Raw genomic sequence first — 24,107 nt, forward strand, 5'->3', positions numbered from 1 at the left:
TGTGACCTAGATTTCACTAACAAAAGAAACAGCATGCGATCTGAAACGCGCAAAATTAAGTCTAAATATATACTCTTATTTGTGTAATTGGTTACTGTTTGATTAAGCACTGAAACTTCTCCATGAACTTTTATTTTGCCTTTTAAAAACGTGCCTGAATATCTAGAAGAATTGTGCAAGTTATTTCCAGCCCCGAAGTGCATATCTAATTCACACTTCCAAAATTCTTAACGCAATTTAAGCATTTGTATGACTACTTAAGCAAGTTTAATGATAAAAAAAATGGGAATGAGAATTGATTTCCATTACTGGAAATAGTATCCAAACTCATTTTACTTGAGAGCAAATTATACCATCAGTGGAGTCTAAATTTTACTGTTAGGGAAAAAGAAATTTATGGAATTACGTTATAGGAAATTATTGAAAAATACTTAAATAACTAATTTTAAAAGATTTTGACGTAAATTTGATATAGTTAAACAAGGTAGTTATTCCTCACAAGTACATATTATTATTCAAAAGTATTATAAGGTAAAAAAAAACTCAATTGCCTAAAGAATTTTGTTTTTGCTGTTTTAAGTGGGAATCGACAATTCATAATCGCGCAATTTTCCAGAAAATAGAAAGGAGCTACAAAAAATAAAGTATTGCAACCAAATTGTGGTTGGTAAACAGGGTACTTTGAAAAGAATTTTTTACTGAAGATAAAAGCATTGTGTAATCGCAGTGGAGGATACCAATTTAAAAAATAATGTTTAAGAATAAAGAATCTGGTTGCCTTGGAGACTAAAAATCCCAAAGGACGTCACGTGATGGCTCCACCTCTTCCATTCACTTCCACGAGGAAAAAAAATAGTTCGCACGGGAGTAGGTGCTCAACACGTGGGGATTAAAATCTCACTCGGTTACCTTGTGCAGCTAACAAACTCTCAAAGGTAGAACACTGCTTTTACAGTATGTATACAAATTGTATTGATTTTAACACAATCACGACACCTACATTACAGCAACTACGATGAATGCACTGAATTATCGATACAACGACTTTCGCTTGCCGTTGCTGAGCGAACGTTATTTATACAAGCACTATTGTAAGAACACATAGCGAAAACAGTTGTAAAACCTATCTGGAGGTATAGCAAACGCGCAGCAAATTCCTATACTTTGCGAAACACCAATGCTTTATTTATATGCCCTCAAATCTTCTCATCACAAGGTCATCTGAAACTCGAACAGAGCAGGGACGAATACGGGTACGTGCTTTTCAAAATATATCACTAATGTCGTTGCAAATTAACTATTGAGCTCGAGAAACGACCATATAATCACCACAAGACAGATCAGTTAGCGTTTTATTTAACTGTTTGGCCACACTTAAACTGATTAAGAAAGTCTCGAGTGCCAAGCAGGCAAATAGACGCAAAGCAATAAAAAGTTCAACGACACTAAATTTGCTTATTAGCTATCGACAACATACATAAGCTCTTAGATGTAACATATCATATAAAATTATGAAATACGATTCAATGTGCGACTATGCGATAGGGGAAAATGAGAAAAGGTGCAGATGGACAAAATTTGTAGCTGGTGATGCTGAGATAACCCAAACAAATAATGATTACCAAGTTACGATTCCTTATCTAATTAACCACCTCATAATTAAAGACAACGATGGTGAATGCTGGATTAATGCACAAAACAACTTATGGAATTTATTTGCTATGAAATGATGGGTGATAAGCGAATAAGCGGTGGCCAGATCCTGTTAGAATATATGCTTCCCTAGAGAATGCGCGGATTTATAATATGTGCGTGGCATATCTTGGACGAAATCACAAGATGATTTTTGTCCGGTATGGCGTGACGCAGGACGTTTTATCAAGTGAATGAAGATGGCATCAAATGGATTGAACCTCTTAGAAATAATTGTTTCGTGCATCCAATGCGTGATGGGGGTAGTGCGTGATACAAGGCATGTTATTTCATGGCAATGTTCCGATCACATAACCCTTGGGATTCATACTCTATCTTTACTCACGCACTTAACTTGATTAAACGACTCGAGGCAAGCCCCAGCACACAGTTCCCGAACATTTAAGGGACAACATCAGGTGGTTTATACGGTTCATCGCTATCCCAAATCCTCATTTGATACATTGGATACAGCCAATAATATTTGCCATTAAATTCATCCAAAGGAGCGTTTATCCCCTGGCACTTTCCCATTATATTTTGGACACGTCGGATAATTGAATTACGTTATGAAAATTATTTCAATCAAGAAAATATCTAAAAAAAGAATTCGCATTTGGATACTCATTTCTAAATTCAGTTGCAAGTAATCAGGACCTCATTGCAATACGTATATCATGATGAATTAAGCTATTGCTGCAGCTGAGTTCCCACCTAACCTCCAATCATTTCCACCAGTTACAAATGTAGGGTTCCCCGGTATTATGTACGATAAGCCCTGTTTCTTTTAGATATTAATGTGCATGCATTAATTTTATAGGAAAGAATAGGATTGGTCATTTCTAGGGCTCGTCCTAGAAACTAGATTCAATCGGATTAAAACCAGGATGAAACAGTGCTAAACATTCCTGTCAATTAGCCAAACTATACCCCTGTCCCCAATGATGCAAATAACCAAAACCTTAGCTGGTCTCCGATAAGATTGCATAGAAAAAAGTATGAAAACTCAGGAAAGGGCATGTGAAACTTCAACGCAATTGATGCCAAATGCGGTGGAAGGACTCGGGCAATTTAGCAGGCACAACGACCGACGGATGCCGTGACGGGCTGATGAGCCACTTGGATCCGGCGTGGGTAAAGTAGACGGAGCACAAAACCACGGATTCTGCCCGTAACAAAACACACGCGAGTCCGCAAGGGCTGGCTCTTCTCAAGGCTAAGAAATCCACCACCGTATCCACGATCGACTCATCAGCCGTCCACGGGCGTACCGCAAATTCTTCCGAACCACTCGCGAAACATGACGATGGTGAACGCTTCGCTCGCTCAAGATTAGGACGACAATAATCCAAGACAGCGGAACTGTAATAATCTCAACACGCCTCGACGGTTCTTCCGAACTCGAAGGCAGTCTGCGTGGACAGCAGACGTGTCCCCCCCGAAAGAAATATCAAGCATGCCTCCTCTTAGCGGATTCACTCCCCCCTTGACACACAAGTTTGGGACAACGCCAAACCAACTGAAATTTCCGGAGCGTAATGGGTTTCTTGAAACAAAAGACGGCGGCGGAAGCGCCTACTGGGAGGAACCTAGCGGGGGCGGGGGAGGTCGTGGGGGGGGGAGCCGACGAGGGGGAGGGTGGGGGGGCAGCCGGGGCTCTTGGCCCAGGTGCGGCCCTTTCTCTCACCGGGGCCGGGCGTCGGGACTCTACGGTGTTGAAGACAGCGGCGCGGCGGTTGAGTGCGGCGGCGGGCGGGCGGGGTGCTTGCACGGGCGAAAGCCGGAGACGGACTACGGGAAGCCGGGCTCTCGGCCGCAGGAAGGAAGAGGGACGCGTGGAGGGGGGAGATCGGAAGAAATAGATGGTAGGGAGGAAGCGAGGGGCGGGAGGGGAGGGTGGACTAAGGATAGCGCCGTGGTATCGAGGGCTGCACCCATTAGTTATCACCCCGCGCGGGTCCTTAGGGCCGCATTAATATCAGGCGATGCCCCGTGAGGCCCCGCAACATGTGTTGGCCCGCGGTGATTTACTCGCGAGAAGCCGCGGAAAGGGGGGGCCCCGTCACCTCAGCTGTGTCGTCAGTCGAGCGGGCTGCTTCATTCGCTTCGAAAAAACGGAAGCGCGTTCGAAAGGAGGAAAAAACTTACATTCATGAATCACAAAAGTGAAAAGAATAATTGAGTTGGACTACCAATTAGCTCAAGTGAAAATGCCCGAAGACAGGTAAATCTGGATGACAATTCAAGTTGGAAGAAATAATTACCTTCGAAGGCGATTTTCTGATTTGCTTTCCTATCGTCTATGGAGAAGAGAATAGAGGTAAACCCCCCCAAGGATTAAGATCTAATCTCGTCGATGATTTAATAGCCAATAAATAAACCAAATTTGAGCCACTAATTAGCCGAAGTGAAAATGGTTGAAGATGGGTAAATCCGTGTGACAATTAAAATTGGAAGGAACAATTATCTTTGAAAGCGATTATCCGAATTACTTCGCTGTCATCTTTAGGAAAGAAAATAGAGGTAACCTCTACGCGTTAACATCAATTTTTCGTCGATAATTTACAAGTCAATGAAGAGGTTAGGTACCAATTAGCTGAAGAGAAAATGCTCGAAGGCAGGTAAATCCAAATGACTTTTCAAATTTGAACTAGTAAGTATTTTGAAACTTATTTTGCTATTTACTTCGCTATCATCTATGGGGATGGGAATAAAGGTCAAACGTTAAAAGGTTAGCATTTAATCTCGTATACAATTCAAAAATCAATGAAAAAACCCAAGTTTAGCTAATAATGACCTGATGAGAAAAGACAATAGAGAGAGTTAAATTAGAAGAAATAAATAACTTTGAAACCGGTTTTCCGATTTAATTGGCAATCATTTGTGGGGAAGAGAGTAGAGACTAAACCAGATGGTTATCATCTAATATCGTTGATGATTCACTATTCAATGCGAAAACCCGATAAAAAGATATAAATATTAACCAAAAAGAAGTAAGATAAAATTTTCCTGCCATTTGAGCTTTTCGCTATCATGAAAGAGAAATAATCACCTAAGGCTTAACCATATAAAAGGTAAGAATAAAGAATAGTAGTTTGCACTGTTCCACATAACAACTTTATTTTAACAGAGTCCACATGTTTTTACTGCACTGCATCTTCATTAAAACTCTAAAAAAATAAAGTTTTTATATGGAAAAGTGCAAAGTACTAATCTTTATTCTTACAATGGATCTCCACAAAGTATTTGCCTCCTCAATTCAATTTATGTAAAAGGTATATGGAGTAAAAGTTCCTTCGCTTTAGTCGTCACTTTTTACAACAAAATTATCTGAATTTAAAAAAAAGCTCTGTCATCATCTTGATTAATTGGATGGTGGTATCAAGGTGATTTTAAGATGAATTAATATATCTAAAATCCTAGTTATCATGAATACTAAACTAGATTTTAAATAAAAGGAAAGGAAATAAAAGTGTGCAGTTGAACTAGCTTAGCCCACAGTGGCGCACGAAAAATGAAAATATAATAAATAAATAAAATAATGTTAAAAAAGTTGAGCAACATGAAAGATAATATGATGGAGAATGACTTTCTCTTTTTTTATGATACTTCGATAGTTGAGGATGAATCAGTTATTTTATATTGTTTTATTTTTAGGCAAAACGCAGGATGATTAAATGTTTCAGGGTGCAGCAGTGCTTTCGCTAACTTTTTTCCAATGAGATTGCGCTATAATAATAGAAAATGGCTAAAGAGTAAACTAAAACAGATTGGTCAATATATGCGATAGATTGGTAGGACGAAGTCTGCAGTAGTCACACTAACCATTATTTTACTGTGACTAAGAAATAAAGTAACGCCAATTTGTTATTGTAATCTAACAAAATAATTAAAACTATTAATGAAACTATTTACTTTTTGTCAACGAATTTTTATATTCGTCGAAACAGTAAGCTGTGAAAAATGCCATCCTTAAAATTCAGGACCTCGAGAAAATTCAAATCGAAATTAAATGCATATCAGATTATATGTTCATCCATAGTCTCATGGGTGCAAGGCATCACCAAAGCTAACAAAACTCATGGAGGAAACTTTTGCCAAATCTAGATAAGAGGAAGCAATTTCTTTCAATCTATTACTAAGTTGTTGCCTACCAGGTGGTTTTAGAATTAGTTTTATGAGTCACCAGGTTTTTCAAAACTAAAAATTGTCTTCAATTTTTCTTCAGCTTTCAAAATTTCTGGATACCCACGTCGGCAGCTACACAAATTGAGGCTATTTTAGCTTAGGTTCTCTAAATACGAATTGGACTGAAAGGCTTTCTATCGGGATGCGCAGCAATAAACAAGAAGATGCATATATTCGAGCTGTTTATGAGACATTTAAATGACGACGTGGAGCTGCATGGATCCATAAAAAACCAAAGTCAAAAATACGGATGCCATATGCAATTTCCAAATCCATCTGATATCAAACTTCTACAGATGGTTGCAAAAATAAGTTTATTATCTCGGTTAGTTCGATGGGAAGAAATTAATTCAATCACAACTTAGTGCGCGGACTTTTCACTTTCCGAACGTCTGGGTTTAATCATGAATAGAAGAGCTAAAGACCTCTCCAAATATAACCGAAATTCCTCCATTTTGCCTTACTTGATGCAAAGAAACTCTATTTGCAAACGAAGAGACTAGATTAATTCATTCTAATTGACTTATCAGAAAAATGAACACCAAAATCATGGCTAGAAAATTTTAGAAAATATTTCCGGTCTAAGGAATATTTTTGTGGAAAATAATATGCTTTCACCATATACTCCTCTCTAATGAAATAATCTATCCAAAATGCTTATGGATCGAATGGCCTGTCACCACTTTAAATAAAAATTTGGCAAAAACAATTCCTAAACTATGACGGTTCAAACCACACTGATACCTTATGAAGATTAGTTGAAGAGTTTACCTATAGATCGTAGAACCTCACTTTGGAATGGTGCATGAATGCACCAAGGTACCGCACAAAGCTGGTATTTCTTGATGAAACAGTTTTCATATAAAATGTTAATTTCTTACTTGAAAGTTAAACTTAATTATTTGTGAAATTTAGATGAAATTTAAAAAAATACATAAAAGTATAAGAAAAATATACTATTCATATCTTTTTTATCCTAGTATCTCACTTTAGCTTGACGAAATATGCTTATGAAGTTTTGTATTATTGCTCTGTTAGCACTTAAAAAAATATTTTTTTTAATGTAATCATTTCCCATCTTAAGCTTTAATTTACTCTTTAATTTTTTTCATTCTATCATCATTTAATGGCAATTAGAGAAAAAAAGATGATGATAAATGGTCAAAAATCTTGCTGATGTACATCACTTTGAAATTACTAGGAATGTAGGCGATATATATTTCATTGATTTCAATCGTCAACGTTGCATTTTTTCCAAGAGTACTTGAAATTTCTTAAAAGAGCCGAACTACAATCGTTATCCTACTATGGCCTTTAGCCTATCGGAGGGGCTTGAACCTAGGATTTTTGGATGGGAAGCCAATGCTCATTCCAAGGATAACCTAATTACAATTTTCACCACATTACCTAATCTATCTGGATTGAATCTCCACACTTATTTATGTTCCGGATGTTTCTCTGTTGCATCTTTGAAAATCTCCAGAGCGCCCTTGAAAATAGGTGGGCTTGAGGCTAGTTACAGCCAAATTCACAAAAAAGATGCTCTTACGCACTGAAATCTCTACCTGGAACACGGTTTCGTAATATCAGCCATCTCATATCCGTCAAAATATACAAGGTCGCATCGTGTTACGTTCAGAGGTAATCTATGCCAAAAATTATCTTCAAAGTATATATCACTCATGAGATATACAAGAAATAGCAGAGGCAAAATCCCTGTTTTCAGTTAACTCTCTGATACTGCCACGATGCGTTTCATATTATTGGAGGGTTTCTCTGATTTTAAATTTAGTTCCTCCCATGATTAAGCACGTGGCCTTAGCCTAGGATGGTACGCATCACAGCGCTGAGTCTAATTGGCAGCAGATGGCTGATTTGAAATAGAGCATGGATACAAATATTGACAAAATGGTTTCTTCTAGCTGTTAAGTCAAGTGTTCACGAATTTATATTTTTGGATGACAGCTGCTGCAGGCCAGTTTTGTCTATAACGTGATCCTCTAACGGATGAAACGTATCAGCTCGTTCGTCGTTGAAGACGTTTATGGGGGTATAAATCATAATTTTGAATGAAATTCTAAAAAAAAAGCACGAGGAAACACACAGAATGATACGTTTCCGCCTTCCTCGGAAGCGGTGCCAAAAACGATAAATGGATATCTTTGAGGAGGCTGAATATTCACCCGTCGGAGGTCTCGTTTGCAATTTCTGTCAGGGAAAGGCGAAAGTAGGGTGGGATCGTTTGTCGCTAAAGAGCAAAGTTATTTTCAAAGCTCCTCCTAACCGGTAAATCAGGCTATCTCTCATCTCAACCTTTTATCTCCGCCTATATTATGTGAGAACTTGGGAGGTTGCCTTATAATGATTTATTCTTCTCCAAGCTTTTACCCCATCATTCCGCCAAGATTGCGATTATATTCAAAACACCATGCAAGTGGAAAAAAAAGTCTTTTTGGCGTTCATCGAATAACAAATTTCTCGGTATTTTATAATGGTGGAGTAAGTAATAGCTTCATTTCCACTAGTATCATAATAATGCTCGCACGTCGCAAGGCTTAGAAATTTCTCAATGGTGACATTAGAATACGAAAAAGGAACGACATCGATTCCGTATAAGATAAAATTACTTTAGTGTGTTTTTCCTGCCTGAATATTTCATCTTTAGGTACTCACTAAATCAGCTATATCACTGATTAAAATCCAAACGCAGGCATTAGCAATTCCTTAAGGACCCTATAAACGATGAATGATCATGCGAATGATCATGCTGAATGATCACGTGATCATTTTACAGGAAAATGTGATCAAAATAGAACATGTTCCAATTTTCACTGAATGATGATGCGCATGAAGGTTCATTCGCGAATTTTTCGCTATACATGATCATTCGTATGATCCTTCACCGTGTATAGCGGCCTTACTTCAATTTTCATTAATCATTGAAATGATTAAAATATTGCAAGAGTGTCCGGAATAATTTTATGCCTCATGGATTCATAATGGTGAATAGCCGACTAATATTAATATGGAGGTAGAAATTAATCTGATACCACACATATTTTATATTAAGTTCAACGCCTCAATGATCCGATATTTTTCTTTGTAGTTCAATGCTTAAAGAAGATATTAATTCAATAGAGATTCATTAGCAACATTAGGGAACGGATTCAGAAGCTGAGAGGCAGAAGAATCTAATAGGCAGCCTGCGCGTCATATTAACCATGTATTTTATCGTGACCTTCTCTTAGCTTTAAGTGCGCCATTGAGAGCACCGCCAATGATGAATTGGACCGCAATTCATAACAGGATGAAATTTAAATGCCTATTGCTTTCATAAATGGGAGGTGACCAAGTGCGTTTCCCACAGCATTTTAAATGATCTTCAAACACTGCATATTCATTAAATCTTAAGAAATGTAACTCATCCGATCTCAAGTAATCATTTGGTATATTTTTAAGGAATTTTATATTTAAGGCATAAATTGGGAACATCCAATGCGTATATTCAAGGTTACAGTTCAAAAGGAAACATTTTTCAAAATAAAATAACCGAGTCACAAGGACACGAAGAAACATAAAAAAACCAGAGAATGTCATATGGTGCAGAAAATTGGCTGTTAAGCATGATTTTTGCCCGAATTTTTAAGCGTCAAACAAGAATAATTACGTAATTATTTAGTTTCAACGCTATGATATGTAGCAAAAAGAAAAGAAATAATTAATATTTCTCCCCAATATTTATTTCTACTTATGCATCTGCAGGAAATGTGACCATTGTGATGCAACCGACATGGTCAACTTATTTCCTTCGGCTATTTTGAAGGAAAAAACACGTCTTACCGTAAAAGCTTTATGGTACAACCGTAATGAAAGCTCCATGAAGCTAGCAAGGTGTTTGGACATCGCTGCTGAAAAGAGCCAGCGTGGATTCTAGAGACAAGAGTGAGAAATAGTCTGCCCGTCGTGGCGTTTGTTCAGCGGCGGAGCATTGCGCGATAAAGAATTCCATTCCTTGCATCTCTCCCCTTCACGACCAAATGATGCCTCAGCGATGACGGGCCTCGCGAATGCCGTTAAATTACTACTTGATTTCGTAATGAACAAATAAATATAATACCTCTTCAGCTTTAAGTTTCTGCAGTTATTTTCCCCATCCCTCTTTCGCAATATTTATTATGCTAAAGTATGCGAGAATATTTAATGATGCTTGGAGGCAAGCGAAGGAAAAATGTAAATAAAAAATCCATCATGAACAAAAAAGATATCCCCAGTAATTAGTGCACTTTAAACTTGTTTACAACTTTAATTGTAAAAAAATACCTATCAGTGGCGTAGCCAGGAATTTCGTCCGGGGGGGAAATTTTTGAAAAACTTGGTATTAAGTACTGGGTTTTTAACTAATTTTAATACTTTTCAGAATCGAAAAGAACTTTATTTGTTAAAGAAACATTTTGTAAATTCATGATTTTTCAATATTTTTTTTTGTTTTATGAAGGAAAATAATTGCGTTTTTATATTTCGGGGGAGGGAGGGTCTGGATCCCCTGAACCCCCCCCCCCCCCCGGCTACGCCACTGGTGCCTATAAATATGACATTCCATTATTAAGGAGTAATAGAAAAGGTAATGGCTCAATAAACAAAGACGAAAGTAGCAAAAATAGTATTTAAAATTTATAATGCCCACAAAATATCAGCACTCAACTAATCCACTATTATTGTACTTAATTCAATAAAAACATTTTCACGGTGGAAACGGTATGATTAACCTGTTATAAAAGTATAACGATGCACCTTGAATGTTCAAATATTTAATGCATCTTATTTTAGGCGATATCTGTAGAAAATCGAATGGAATACAATAGGAAGCAATATAAAGATTGAAAAATTGATTCACTACGACCATAATGACTGCTTAACTTTTGACTCAATCGCCAAGGAATTTTTGGGTCTTCTCTAATTTTCAAGAGCAATGGAAACAAGGCCATAAAGAAGGTGATACAAATGGATTTCAATTTATATTGACCGAAGAGCTTTTATTGCACCAATAAATTTTTTTTTCGTTGATACTTATTCACCTCAGGAATGGAGGAGGAGTCAATGATCACCAATATTGATTTAGTGCTGGTGAGACATTAATTACCCTACCAACCTTAGCTTAACGCACAGGTTTCAGTGGCTGCGTACAAAATTCCTTTTCTGCTATTAGGTTCCAATTATACTTTCAACTATGATAAAAAACACGATGCTTCCATAACAAATATTGAGATGGTCGATTAAACCTCCCTACGCCAAGATTCTAGAAAACGAGTAGAGAAAAAAGAAATTCTATGGAGCGAGAAGAGAAAGCCCTAAGTTTCTCTTAAATCAATGAAACCGAAGGCTTAAAATTTTTATGGCAAAGGGTCTCCCTTAGAATGAATGGATCAAAGGTAAACCTAAGAGTCCGTCATGAATTTTAGAGAGCGAAGCGCTGGCTAGCAAACAGTTTCCTACATTTGTCAAGCTATACCGACCGTGAAAGGGCGGAACTAGCGAGTGACAACAGTCTACCGTGAGGACGGGTGCCACTCGTAGCTCCTACGCTAAGCTCCGTTGGGCTAGGCTAGAGATTGAAGGGACAACCCTCCTGTATTTTATGCGTGAGCACTTTTACGAATGACTGTAATTGACATTCAATGTAATCATAAGTATTTGAATAATAGTCTTGTGCTCTCCTGGTATGACTCTGTGATTTCTTCATATTTATATACTCAGTCACCATATTTACTTCTGCCGATGAGTCAAACATCAGCCATTTGTTTGCTTTTCAGGCTCTTAAAAGTATAGCTCATGATTATCAAGAGTACTTGAAGTCAAAATTTTTCACAATAGCCAAGCCATTAGGAAACGTTACTTCAAATATAATTGTTTAATATAATAATCACAATTTATAAAATAAATTAATTCAGCTTGTTCAAAATTCTATAAAATGCACATTTAATATTGTTTCCAATTTTATTTCACTAGTAAAATATTTTAGAAACCCTCTCAATAGCGTCACAGATAAAGATAAAGTTACCCCTGATTAGTAGGTGTTCAGAGGGTAAAATTTATTAGATTCAGTGTCATGAGCGTAAATGAAAATAAAAGTAATTTATGTTAACTATTTCCTTTTGAATTGAATTAAAAACTGTGCAACGGTTGGATGAAATGAATGCCTATTTTTCTGAGGGGATGTTTTCGCAGAATTTAAAAAACCGAAAATGCGACCTCAACATCAATACTGTTACGAAACACGCACAAAAATGCCGTGCTTAGAATAATTTGTGGCGTAATATGACTGCATTATAACACCGTATCATTCTCTAATGCTGCCAAAAATCCATTATGTAGCAGTGATAGTTCAATTTTGAGAGCAATTAACGATATTTGAAATTGATGTGAAAGGCATCGGATTTAGTCCAGTTCAAGGTAAATGATATTTCTGTACCAAAAGCTCGGAAAAGAACATTTCAGCGTTAGACCAATTATAAGCCAGGGTAAAATTGCCGAGAAAATATACATAGACTTAGACGAGGTTCGAACCCCGGATAATCCCGGTAGCCAGTTGGGTATACTTATCAGTTTACATCACCGAGCCTTCTTCTCCGAAAGGGAATTTCAGTTCAACTTTATCGAATATTGCAACTCACTCTTGGCGTATATTTGAACGCGCGCCCTTGACTGCAAACTAAATCACTTGCTCCATACAGGAGCAAAATTTACGTTCACTTTCAAACATGCTTGTATCAGTTATTTCAGTGAAACAATGACCATCATTCGTAATATTAATGAACTTCGATAGTGGCATTAAAAATTCCGCAGGTTGTTTCTTTGAGTGCACCCTTTATTTGAGTTCCTGGCTATTAGTGCATGAGAAAATCGTTTCTTTTTTACCATCGGAGTTGACCTATCCTCCAAGAAAGATATTATATATTTTACAATCGTCCATTCACATTAGACTGACGATGAGATGCTGACAGGTGGTCATATGATTATGATTTCTATCTGTGATTCCCCTACTCGCCATATCCTGCTTTGGAAAACTATCTCAGAATAACTGATGAAGCCTAACCTGAACTTTTCATAAAATAATGCATTAACATTACATTGAATAGGCGGCTCACTGGCGTGTATTTTATTGCATGCCAAAACAGATCTTATGACCAGAAACGCATTAATTCGAACCCTGGCCTCGTTTAATGCAGCTGGTTTCGAATGAATGCACCTCAACCATGGAGATTTCTCACCAAAGTTTTATCTGTTACGGATTTTTAAGCATGAAAATGAAGATTTTTAAGCCGGCCTCGGTGGCGGCGGGGTAAAGTCCTCGCCTGCCAAACCGAAGGTCGCGGGTTCGAGTCCCGCCTGGGTAGGTTGCCCCAAAAAAAAATAAATAAATAAATAAAATAAAAAAAATATCATAAAATGTTGATTACTTTTTAGACATCTGCGACGACGCGCAAAATTTCTCACGTATTTCATACGCCGCGCTAGAATCGAAGTATTTAGCCGGTTCATTAGTCATTTGCAGACGCCACAGACCAAATATCTTGGGCGCTATGTAGTATTCCGTCTCGCTTAACAAGAGAGTGAATCAGTTCCGTCGCCAGAGGCCTGATGATGCCAAGAACTTATCGAGAAGGCGGCAACTTAGGCCGTTTTCTTTAATTTACGAGTGAGTCACTGAGGCATGAGATTTGTCGTTCACAACCCCTTTTCCCATTAATATTGTGAAAATTCATGTATCAAACTGTGTATGCAGATCATAGTGAGCGAGCCCATTGAATATCATTCACACTTGGAGGCCATAAATATTATAAATGCCATAAGCCATGAATGACGCTGTTGTATCCTGAATAGAGAGGCAACACCGTGAAGCATAACGAGAAAGCGTGAAACATATATGCAGGGGAGAAACGAATGACACAATTGCATGGTAATTGCAAAAAAAAACTTTATGTGAAGCAACCTTTTTAACCATTTGGAAGAATGACAAGGTAGAGGAACAAATAAGATAGAGTATTGGTAGTGCAGTAGTAGTGGAGTAGAGTGAAATACTATGTTAACATTGAATTGAAAAATGAAAATAATTCTGATTAATAAAAAACAAATAAAACTTTATGTATAATGTGCCTAAGTGGTAGCCCAGTGACCACCAATCGAGGGTTTCTAAGTTCAAATTCCTGTTAAACCTTTCGAACGCACCAAAATGGATCCTAAAAGTGCGAGTTGGCCCAGGAAACGGAGTACTCCTCCCCCTAGCCTGAATGTGTGGGATTCACGCGCCTGTGGATTATAATAGGTAGAGGTCAACCTGAGCCAATCAAAACTAAATCGAGTTGAGCCGGTGGGAAAGTAATGCAGCTTTTATTTATTCCCATAGATTTTTTTCAGAAATATATCGACTCGCTTGCTATACACGTTAATGCGTAGATGAAATATCACTTTTACGGATTATAATAACTCCTTGATCACGGCATACTAAATGCGACTAAATGTTGGACCACTTGAGTGAAATGTTTTCTCACTTCATCCAAGTCGATCTCCTCGATATCTAAATAACCTACTTACCTCTAATGAAGAGGCAAAGAATAAACTTTTTTTCCTAGATAAACTACTGCTATCAGATATCAAAGCCCCTCTTATCTATTTAGTTTTAGAATTCCATGGCATCAGGATCCAAGCTGCTCCTCATGAGAATAAATTCTTCATGCGCTCGGCCTCTCTTCTTCCATCACGGCATTCTCAAGTATGGCTTTGGTCTGAGTATTCTACAATGGGCAAAACCGGAGCTACACTTCAGTATTTAACTAGATTTTTTAAGCAACAAAAATCATTTATTGGTATGCTGAGTGTCCCCGATTTAATAAACTCACATCAATTTATTACCTATAAGTACAAGAGGGTACTTTGATAAAGATACGGTTTTGAAATCATACGTACTCCGTCACCACGATCACATTGATCGGCAATGAAAGTTCCCTTCATGACAGTCATTGTTGCCGGCAACGGTGTGACTACAACCCACTGAATTTGTAACGCCACGGACGACCGAGATAGATTATTTTGGCATTATTTGTAACCAAAGTACTTAATAACATAGTTTTATAATATTATATGTATCTTCAATGATATTTCTACTTGTTACCATCCATCAATACGCAAATGATACGAATGAAAACACCGATTGAGTCAAAGGAGATACGGTTCATATGGCTTATAGATGAGGTGACCACCAGCTACGGTCATTTGCACCGTAGAGAAGGGTATGAGTAGGGGTGGAGAGAAAACATAGTACTAGCCCGCTCTTAACGAAAGACACAAAGAGAACCACGGCTTATCGCCCCAACGGACGAACGGAATGCTGTACTTGAAGTGATTTCCGCATAGCACTTAAGCACTAGTCAACGTAGTCCTTGAAAAATCTCAACCAGCAACAGGATTGGAACCCGGACCCACTAGATGGGAAGTCAAAACTCTAGCAACCTTGCTAACTCGATCCTCTCAGCTCACCAACCCTGAATGAACTACCGAGCGAACATTTATACAATGTATGTACATTGTAAATTCAGGAATAAAAATGTAGCACAACTGAACAAATTTTCTCTTTTAATTCCATATTATATACTCAAGTCTTGTTTCTCACCTGTTATTACAAGAGGCGGCCATGCTACCATGCCAACCCAAACAAACGCAACGGAGATTCGTACTAAAATGTGGTGCGAGTATGGTACGTACTGGTGAGGTCGGCACAGCCTCTGACCTCTTCTTAGGAATCGTGGAGAGGGAGGCGAAACTGCTTCATCGGCGCAGCGGCGTTGCCTACGAAGAATGTGACGGGGACAGCATAGCGAAGAGAGCGCAAGAGAAACAAATGGCACGGCATGGCTCGGTGTGAATGCACTCAGGAATTCGGGACCACGCCAAGATATTGCACTCAAAAGTCTTCACCTGAGATGCAACGAAAGGAGTCGTTTAGTCAGACCTCGAAGTCGCAATTCATCGAAAGAATTCAGCGTATGTAAGTGGAATATCGGTTAAGACGAAAACATATTCCCCATCTAACAATTAAGAAAAAAATTAAAATGAAATAATGCCTAATTTGGCTCCTAATTTTCATGAGTTGGTGAATTTAGTAAGTGGAATATCGATTAAGACGAAAACATATTCTCCATCTAACAATTTAAAAAAAATTAAAAGAAATAATGCCTAATTGGGCCCATAATTTTCATAAGTTGGTGACGTCATCAGAGTTTTCGTTCATTCGCTCATTCAGGTAAAAACTTTAGTTGAGGGAAGGAATCGTTCAAAAGAGTCCGTGCAGAAGTTAAAGAGTAAAAGCCAATGGTCGGATTATAAAATAAATAAAATGATACCTGCTTGCTAGTTTATAAATGCGTTTACCAAAATTTGGCTGCCTGTCTATGAAAAAATGCATTCGCAGTCCGTGAAAGAGTCATTGTCTTAAAACAACGACGAACCACTTGAAGAACTTCCATAGGGCTGGAGAGAAGCTGAGAAGCGGTAACCTGGCTCAGTATATGCACGTAACGTCATCAACTTTCTTTCTAAGGCTCAAGGCCGTTCATATCTGTCGTGAATAGCTCCAGAGGCAAAATTACATGAATTAATATCCATGAGTTATAGATTTCGTCTTGATAGTGTAAAATGCTTTCAACACTGAACTTCACAATTGAAGGTATTTTTTCATTACAAATTGTTTCTTTGCGACGGGTAGAAATACGGAAAAATACAGCTCTGTTTATTTTTAAAGTTATATCAAAATCGAAAAAAAAGAAATTGGTTAAAATTCCGCTGAAAATGTCTTAAGAATAAAGTGCTGAAATTGTCTCTTATGAGCAGCCTCTGTCCTATGTCTCCCACTTTTCTTGATACTCGATCTGTACTGGTCGCTCGATCGATCGTATAGAGAAAATCATGTGAATAATGAAGTAGTTTTTTCTTAAAAATGTTTAAAAATTAACATCTTTTCAAGCTGATGTCGAATGAAGAATTTTTGCCTCAATGATGCTATTAAAGGGTGCAACTTTAGCTAAGAGCTTGTCCCGAATAAAGTAGTTTGTTATGTCACAAATATTTACTATAGTTCGAGAACAAAATAACACTAGGAGAGGGCTAGACTAAGCAATTAAAATGGTACGTATTACAAAAGAAAATATGCTGCAAATATAAATTTATGTAATTTACAAAACGCGAAGTTGTCGAGGATAAATACCTAATGCTCGGTTTATAAAATGAATTAAATAATATCCGCTAGCTAAATTATATAAGCGCTATCCAAAATATGACTGTCTGCCCACGGAATTACATTTGTATCTCGTGAAATAATTATTTGCTCAGTATCTGTCAAAAACAAAGTGGATTTCTGGTATATTGATACATTAGGGTGCTCTATTTCTCTAAGAATTCCGCCTATTTAGCTGTAAATTTAATTTGAAAATAATTACTTTATTTTCGTGTCCTATCCTTTATTTAGGGTACATTTTCGGGAATTCCGATCTTCGTGATCCCATTATTACTTGATTTATTTACATGACGTGCTAACGTCTGTACACAATTGTGAATTGAGGGGTGGATCTTAAATAAAGCTACTAGCATTAAGAACCGAGGAAAAAACTGTTAACAGAATGCAATTGCCAAAATTCGCAGTAATATTCCCAATGCTCTCTGTGGTAAGATATATCTGGAACATCGCAGCGCTGAGCTTTTACACTCGCACCAAGTCATTTCATCACTAAAGCATCACGTTCTCTTTGTTCACATGGCATGCCATCTGCAAAGCACTTTGATGAGCGTAATGCAATAAGCTAAGAAGTCGACCTCTTTCGCTGGTTTCTAAATGTACCCACTTTGTTTCAACCTCTACCTTGGGTGAATGGTATGCGAGGTCCAAAATCAGCAAAAGAAATTATCCATCTTAGCGCGCTCTGTAGTGTTCATTTTTTCTTAGGTGTCCTCATTTTTGTCTTAGGGGGGCTTGAACCTCAAATCCTGAAACGTGTTTCAGTCAAGACCCTCCCCTCAATGCATTAAAAATAAAAATATTATTCTATTGCCTGACTTATTGGCTGGCTTTCTGGCTTACTTTTTAAGGTCACAATAAAGATAAAAGTACAATAAACTCGCCCAGTTTTCAAATTGTCGATTCTGACAGTGTTGGAAAAATAAAGGACCAATTCTTCCACCAGTTACCTACTTCTTGAGCTATTCGTGGATAAAGCCACGGCCTTTACCCTTTTGCAGATAAGTTGATGACGTCAAGAAGTCGAACCGAGCGCGTCAACGCTTCTCAGCTCCTCGGTCTCGCGTACTTTGTTGCTGTTTACACTTATAGGGAGCGTTTATTTCCCTCAATAAACAGTTCTCCCTGAGCAAGTTAATGCACTGGAACTTTGATGACGTCACCTTTATATAAAAAGTGGGCTGCAACATAGGATTTTTCTAGTTTATTCTCATGAAATAATGGCTTATTGAGGTCAATTTGTTTCTTTGACGTAAGTTATATTTTCCTTCCATTTACTGAATTGTTTCATTGGAAAGCGATTCCAAGTCTGAGTGAATAATCCCATTTGTTATTTCCCTAAGATATCTTCCCTCAAAATGTGGCAACGAGAAGCGAACCATGGACCTTTGGCTTTTCGGGCCAGGATAAAGCCCGCTGTGCTATCCAGGTTCCTTTATTTTCCATGAAGATATGCCAAGGTTTATGTTTCTTGATAATGCCCTCGATACTCATCCAAAATTGCAACGCAAGTAATAATAAATTTCCAAGTATAGATAGAAAATCTTGAAAGTGAATATTATTGTCAATAGTATCAATTATCAATATAAGATAACATGAATATTTATAAATAAGGATTTTTACGATAAAAACATGAAAAATATTCGTGACTTTCAGGCACACATCAAATTGAAACAGTAGCGTATGAATATTATACTTTGTGAGGAGAAAAGACGTGAGTTTATGCAGCTTAATTTTAAATAGGACATCCCACAGTATTTATCACCTGAAATGAAAGAATATGAAATTATGATGTAATTAGTAGATGCTTTGGAAGTGGTACGAGTGCACTAAGTGGAGAACCATTCACAGATAATACGCCTGTTACTCTTCCATTTTTTTCGGATATTGGCCCCCATTATATACGACCCAGTATTTGATTACAAAATACGATATTGGTGAATTTAATTATCTTCAAAAATGAATCAGATTCATAATGTACGTACTTCAAAGAATGCCCAAATTGGATCACTAACGTAGGTGGATAATACCTTCGGAAGGAGGACTAGTATCAATTATTACTATAAGATAACATGAATATTAATAAATAAGGATTTTAACAATTAAAAAATATGAATTGAAATACATGCACCATCATGAAAAATTATAATTTAGCATTCACGAAGGATATTTATTGCTGCACCTTTTCTAATGAATCACAAATTGTCCTAGCGATACCTTAGAAATTCTGCATCAAAGTTAGATCAAATCCTAAAAACCTTCTGACGCCATTTTGACTGCATTCATGTTCTTCGGCGGAATCTTTTTTGTCGCACTGCCTGTGGACTTATTTTCCCTGTCATCGACTGCTTCGGCGTCTGCTTTCGAGCGATCCTTTTTATTTTAAGCCCGCGGCTGCCTTTGCAATGCTCTCGTTGCACCCAGCCTGTCAACGTCACCCACGATGCCTCAAGCTCCCGACGGATTTCACAACACCCAGTCACCCCGCCACTGGGTAATTTGGAAAGCAATTGCAATCCGCCATAAATTCAGCACTAAATCACCTGAGCTAAATTTTGGTGGCATATATAAGCGCATTATTTTTACGGTATGTATAAAGTACTCCACATAAAACAAACGTCTTCCTTTAAAATTTCGGGAACTGCAATGTGGTGACCAATATCGGAATGAGTGAATGAAAATCAGTTCTCAAAGCATTTTATACTAGACTATATTCGTAAAAAAACAACCATCCCAATAACGCTAAGAAAAATCATCAAAAACTCGTTGCTGAGCATAAAGTGAAGATTTTTAGGTTACATTACCATGGGAGCGATAGCAGTATAAGAATCAATAGGGTAGTTTCCTTCGTCAAAGAAAACGAAAAGCATTGATTGCGATTCGTTACGCATCATTAGTGTATTCACAATTCACAAATTATTTGGTTTTAGAAAACCCAGTTCAGACCAATGTTAATGGTCAATTTTAACCTCATTTGAAAAAGGCCAGATTGGTGCCCAGGCGATGCCATTCCACGTGACGTCACAGGGACCTAGATTCTATACGAGTAGATAGGAGTTTTACATCGTCTGAGAATACCGACGCATGCATGAGGCACAGAGCTCAGGGAAACATCTCTTAATAATTACCTATTAAAAATGCCTATGGTCGGAAAGTTTCCTTCCTTAGATAGGGTGCTAATAGTCCTTATTTAAGCCAAGTGCTACCTGTTAGCAGGGTACTCTACGCTACCGTCATGCTCGGCAGCAAGCAGCCTGCATTGTAACGGCGTTCGTAGCCTTCCATCCAGGTGACCTCACACAGCAGCTGCCAGACGTCACACGGGCTTTTCCCAGCATTCATACTTAACCGTCCGGTTTTCATGAGCTCGAAAAATTTCAATTTTCATTTAATCGCGGAAAATAGATACCGACATTTAAAAATCTATAAGTGTGAAATACGTACTCCAGGAGTAATAATCTCTCGATTTAGGCAATAAATAAATAATAATAAACCACCATATTACTATCTCCCAGCAATCTAATTGTAAAATAGTCCCAAAATACGATAATTTACCCGTGCACCCTCAGATGGTTTACATAATTTTTATTATTTCTCAAAAATTAGAGAAAGATTATATTTGTTCGGATACTATCATTCTTTTTTGGCAAGAACTTGAAAAATGGAGTGGAGAGGAATGGATATTAAAATTGAAAATATTCATTGTAAAAATAAGTATTGCTTAAATTTATAACAAAAAGTGATCGTTCTTCATTAATTTGAAAGACTTACGTTTCACTTAAACAGTGTCATTTTTACTTAAATTAATCATTAAAAGGGAGAAACCAGCTGCATTCTAAACGCATCTACGACAAGGTGCAATGCAAAATTTGTGCATCTAAATTTGTTATTTTAAATCCACCTTTTGTTCAGTATTTTACCTCAATTTTTTTCAACTTAAATGATAGACGATATTTATATTTATGATCACTTAAGACGTAATTTATTTTTTTCTAATGGAGGTGTGGTCTGCAATTTAATCATCAACTATTCATAAGCGGATAAAGAAGAAAATATTTACATAAAAATTGACTATACTTCCGAATGGAGACGCTTAATTTGAATGATATTTCTTCTCGAAATCACCTCAAGGATTTGCATTGAGAGAAAATGAATAAAATTGACTATCAGATAATAACATTCATTATGCATGTAATCCAGCCCATTAGTCCACATATGATCGTATAAAAGGTAGTATTTAGGGATGTGCGAGTACTCGAAAATTCGAGTCTACTCGAGTAGTTATTACTCGACTCGAGTGTTCCGAGTAGTATTACGAATGTCGAGTAGTTTCGGTTACAGAGAAGTCGAGGTCAGTTAGTTCAGCGATGTCGACAGGTGGCGCTATCATAAAACTCATGTAACAATGTCGTTTTTAAAGTGGATTAGTCGTTCTAATGCATTGGTCTGGGAGTTCCAGCTTTCGTATGCGTAGCACTCAAGCACTATAGTAATGAACGTGGACGCCGAATACCTTTTCGTTAGCCGCGGCGGCCGACTGCCTTCCGACCCGGTGGCGTATTAATATCAAATATTGCATGATTTATTTATAATATTTATTACAATTGTAAACATGCATGTACTGAGGACGATTATGAGCAGTTTGGATACATACATTAATCGAGTGGACGATATATTACTAGGGGTAAATTCATTTCAATGGTGCTCATGAAAATGTTTTAGACACATTTATTTTCATTCATCTCCAAATTGCGGCACAGTTACCATCAACGTTCCTCATTATCTTTTCCATTTTAGATCAAGCCAGTCGTTCCGAATAGAAAATTCACAAGAGGATCGGAAAAATGAGAATATGTTGAAGAATGCATTGCTGTATTACCTAGTTCGGGAATTGCCAGACTCGACTCGATACTGGGCTCGAGATCAAAAAGTACTACTCGTTTATCTCTAGTAGTATTTTGTACTGAAGTACCTCGATTTTGGCCATCATTAACCCTTAGAGTTCCGGGGAACATTATCGCGCTCCTCATACAGTGTTACTCTTAGATGCTGATAATTAACTAATAATACAATTGTAAATATTCAATTTATTTTAACATTAACTATTTCCTTCAAATTATAAAAATTAACTCATATTACCAAAAATTCGTCAAATAATACAATAAAAAGGTGAAACCACATATAATTAAGATTTCCTAAAGTTTTTGAACATATACCTTTACTTGGGGGGGTTTTGGTGGATAAAACTCCCCCCAGAGCTCAGAGAAATTTTTAAGTTTAATCCAATTTACTTGATTGGATTGATATCAATGATAGAATAGAGTAGGGATTAATAAGTTATCCCTCGAAAAAGCCGTAAAACTCACCATTTTTAACCATTTATCTTAAAATTCCGCAATTTATCAATCTCGCACCTACCGCTTATCCTGGTGGGTATTCCATACCCCCACACACCCCGGTATTAGTTGTACCTAATCCCCCCCCAGCCTTAATTCCTAGTTGCGCCCCTGGCTGGACTGAGAAATGATCCAAATGATTTCTTCTGTGACGCTGTGAAATATTTCTGTACTAAATAGCTCTAAACGCGGGATGGAATGAGATTGGGGAACACTAGGTGACATTCAAGCAAACGAACTTGGAGGGGAGAGGAAATTTATTGAACAGCAAAGGAGTGATCATACCAATAATGATAGGAAAAGGTTTCAAAACTCCTTTATTTAAGGAAACTTCATGCATTATAGGATGGATGCTGTGCCTACCAGGAGAGCGAGAATTGCGATTGGAAAATTCGAGAATGAAATTCGCTTTATACGTTCCGCACTACTAATTCATTCCAGACCATTGTTTCGATAATTATGCCATTTTTAAATTCAAAATATCATTTGTACTTCGGCAGCTGCCAATAGTAAACCGCCTTTTCATGTGGAGGCACGTGTAGAAATGGCAGAAACTGCCGAAATATTTGTTGGAAATAAATAATTAGTGTGGAACGTACAAATCGAATTTTATTTTCGAAAATTGTGGCTACACAAAATGAATCCAGAACCTTTAGACATAGTATCACGATATAATTGCTACATATAAAGAGGACTATGCCTACTAATATTTATGTCATAAATATAATTAATTGGCAAAGTCCTTCCTAACATAAATATTATATACTATTTTCCAAAATTGTGGTTCCACAAAATGAAGCCAGAAAATTTAGCCAGATTATTGCGATATTATCCCTAAATATAAGGATAAATATTTCTACTTATTATATTTATGGCATAAAAAAAATAAATAGGCATAGTTATCATTATATTACTATGTGTTATTTTAAGTGTGCCTATATATAAGGAGGCACTTACTTCTGAATGGGTGGAAAAAATTCGCATGCAAAAAAGCCTTCCTGAAACAGTAAATCACTACCTAATATGAAGAAAATACTCTTATTTCTTCTACTCTCCCCGTTAGATGCCAAGCAGTACCCACCGCTACTCATAAATTACCAATAGCGTTGAACCCACAAAGCAATAATGGGTTTCTCTCGTGCAAATATCGCGCTAAAAACTTACCTTCACTCAGCTCGTACATTAATGTCTTTCCTTTCCCCTTGTATTCAATCTATAACTAGTTCCTAACCTTGCTCACTTAAAAATTCTATCTTTGGGAAATAATTTAGTTTGAGCTGTATATATATAAATTAAATATAATTGAAACGTAGGATTTGTGAAATTACTCTAATTTTCCCAACCATTTTTTGCTAAACTTTAAGCCATTAAGCCTGAATCTTCGAAACTGTGATATTTAATCGAGTATTAAGCTCTGTAATGAGGGCTCCATGGGCAATTAGAAAGACTCAGAAGCCATGTCGTCCTCGCTTGCTTTTACATTCTACAAGCCGGGTATACTAGTTTTTGGTCTGGTTTTCCGAGCGCTTCTGATGGGGTTTTTAATA

General features: G+C 37.3%; 1 protein-coding gene across 2 annotated transcripts in view; it reads right to left on the reverse strand.

Annotated features, from left to right (window-relative positions):
- The window catches only part of LOC124170588 (long-chain-fatty-acid--CoA ligase 5), a 193,865-nt gene that overhangs the window by 88,889 nt on the left and 80,869 nt on the right, over positions 1–24,107 (reverse strand). The window contains exon 1 of one of the 2 annotated variants that reach the window (XM_046549389.1): positions 3,380–3,475. The exons of the other annotated variant lie outside the window; for it this stretch is intronic. The gene's annotated coding sequence lies outside the window, so the exon portion shown is untranslated. Of the gene's footprint in view, positions 1–3,379; positions 3,476–24,107 lie in introns of those variants that run through there. 2 annotated transcript variants of the gene reach the window in all.

Source organism: Ischnura elegans, chromosome X (genome assembly GCF_921293095.1).
Source record: "Ischnura elegans chromosome X, ioIscEleg1.1, whole genome shotgun sequence".
NCBI lineage: Eukaryota > Metazoa > Arthropoda > Insecta > Odonata > Coenagrionidae > Ischnura > Ischnura elegans.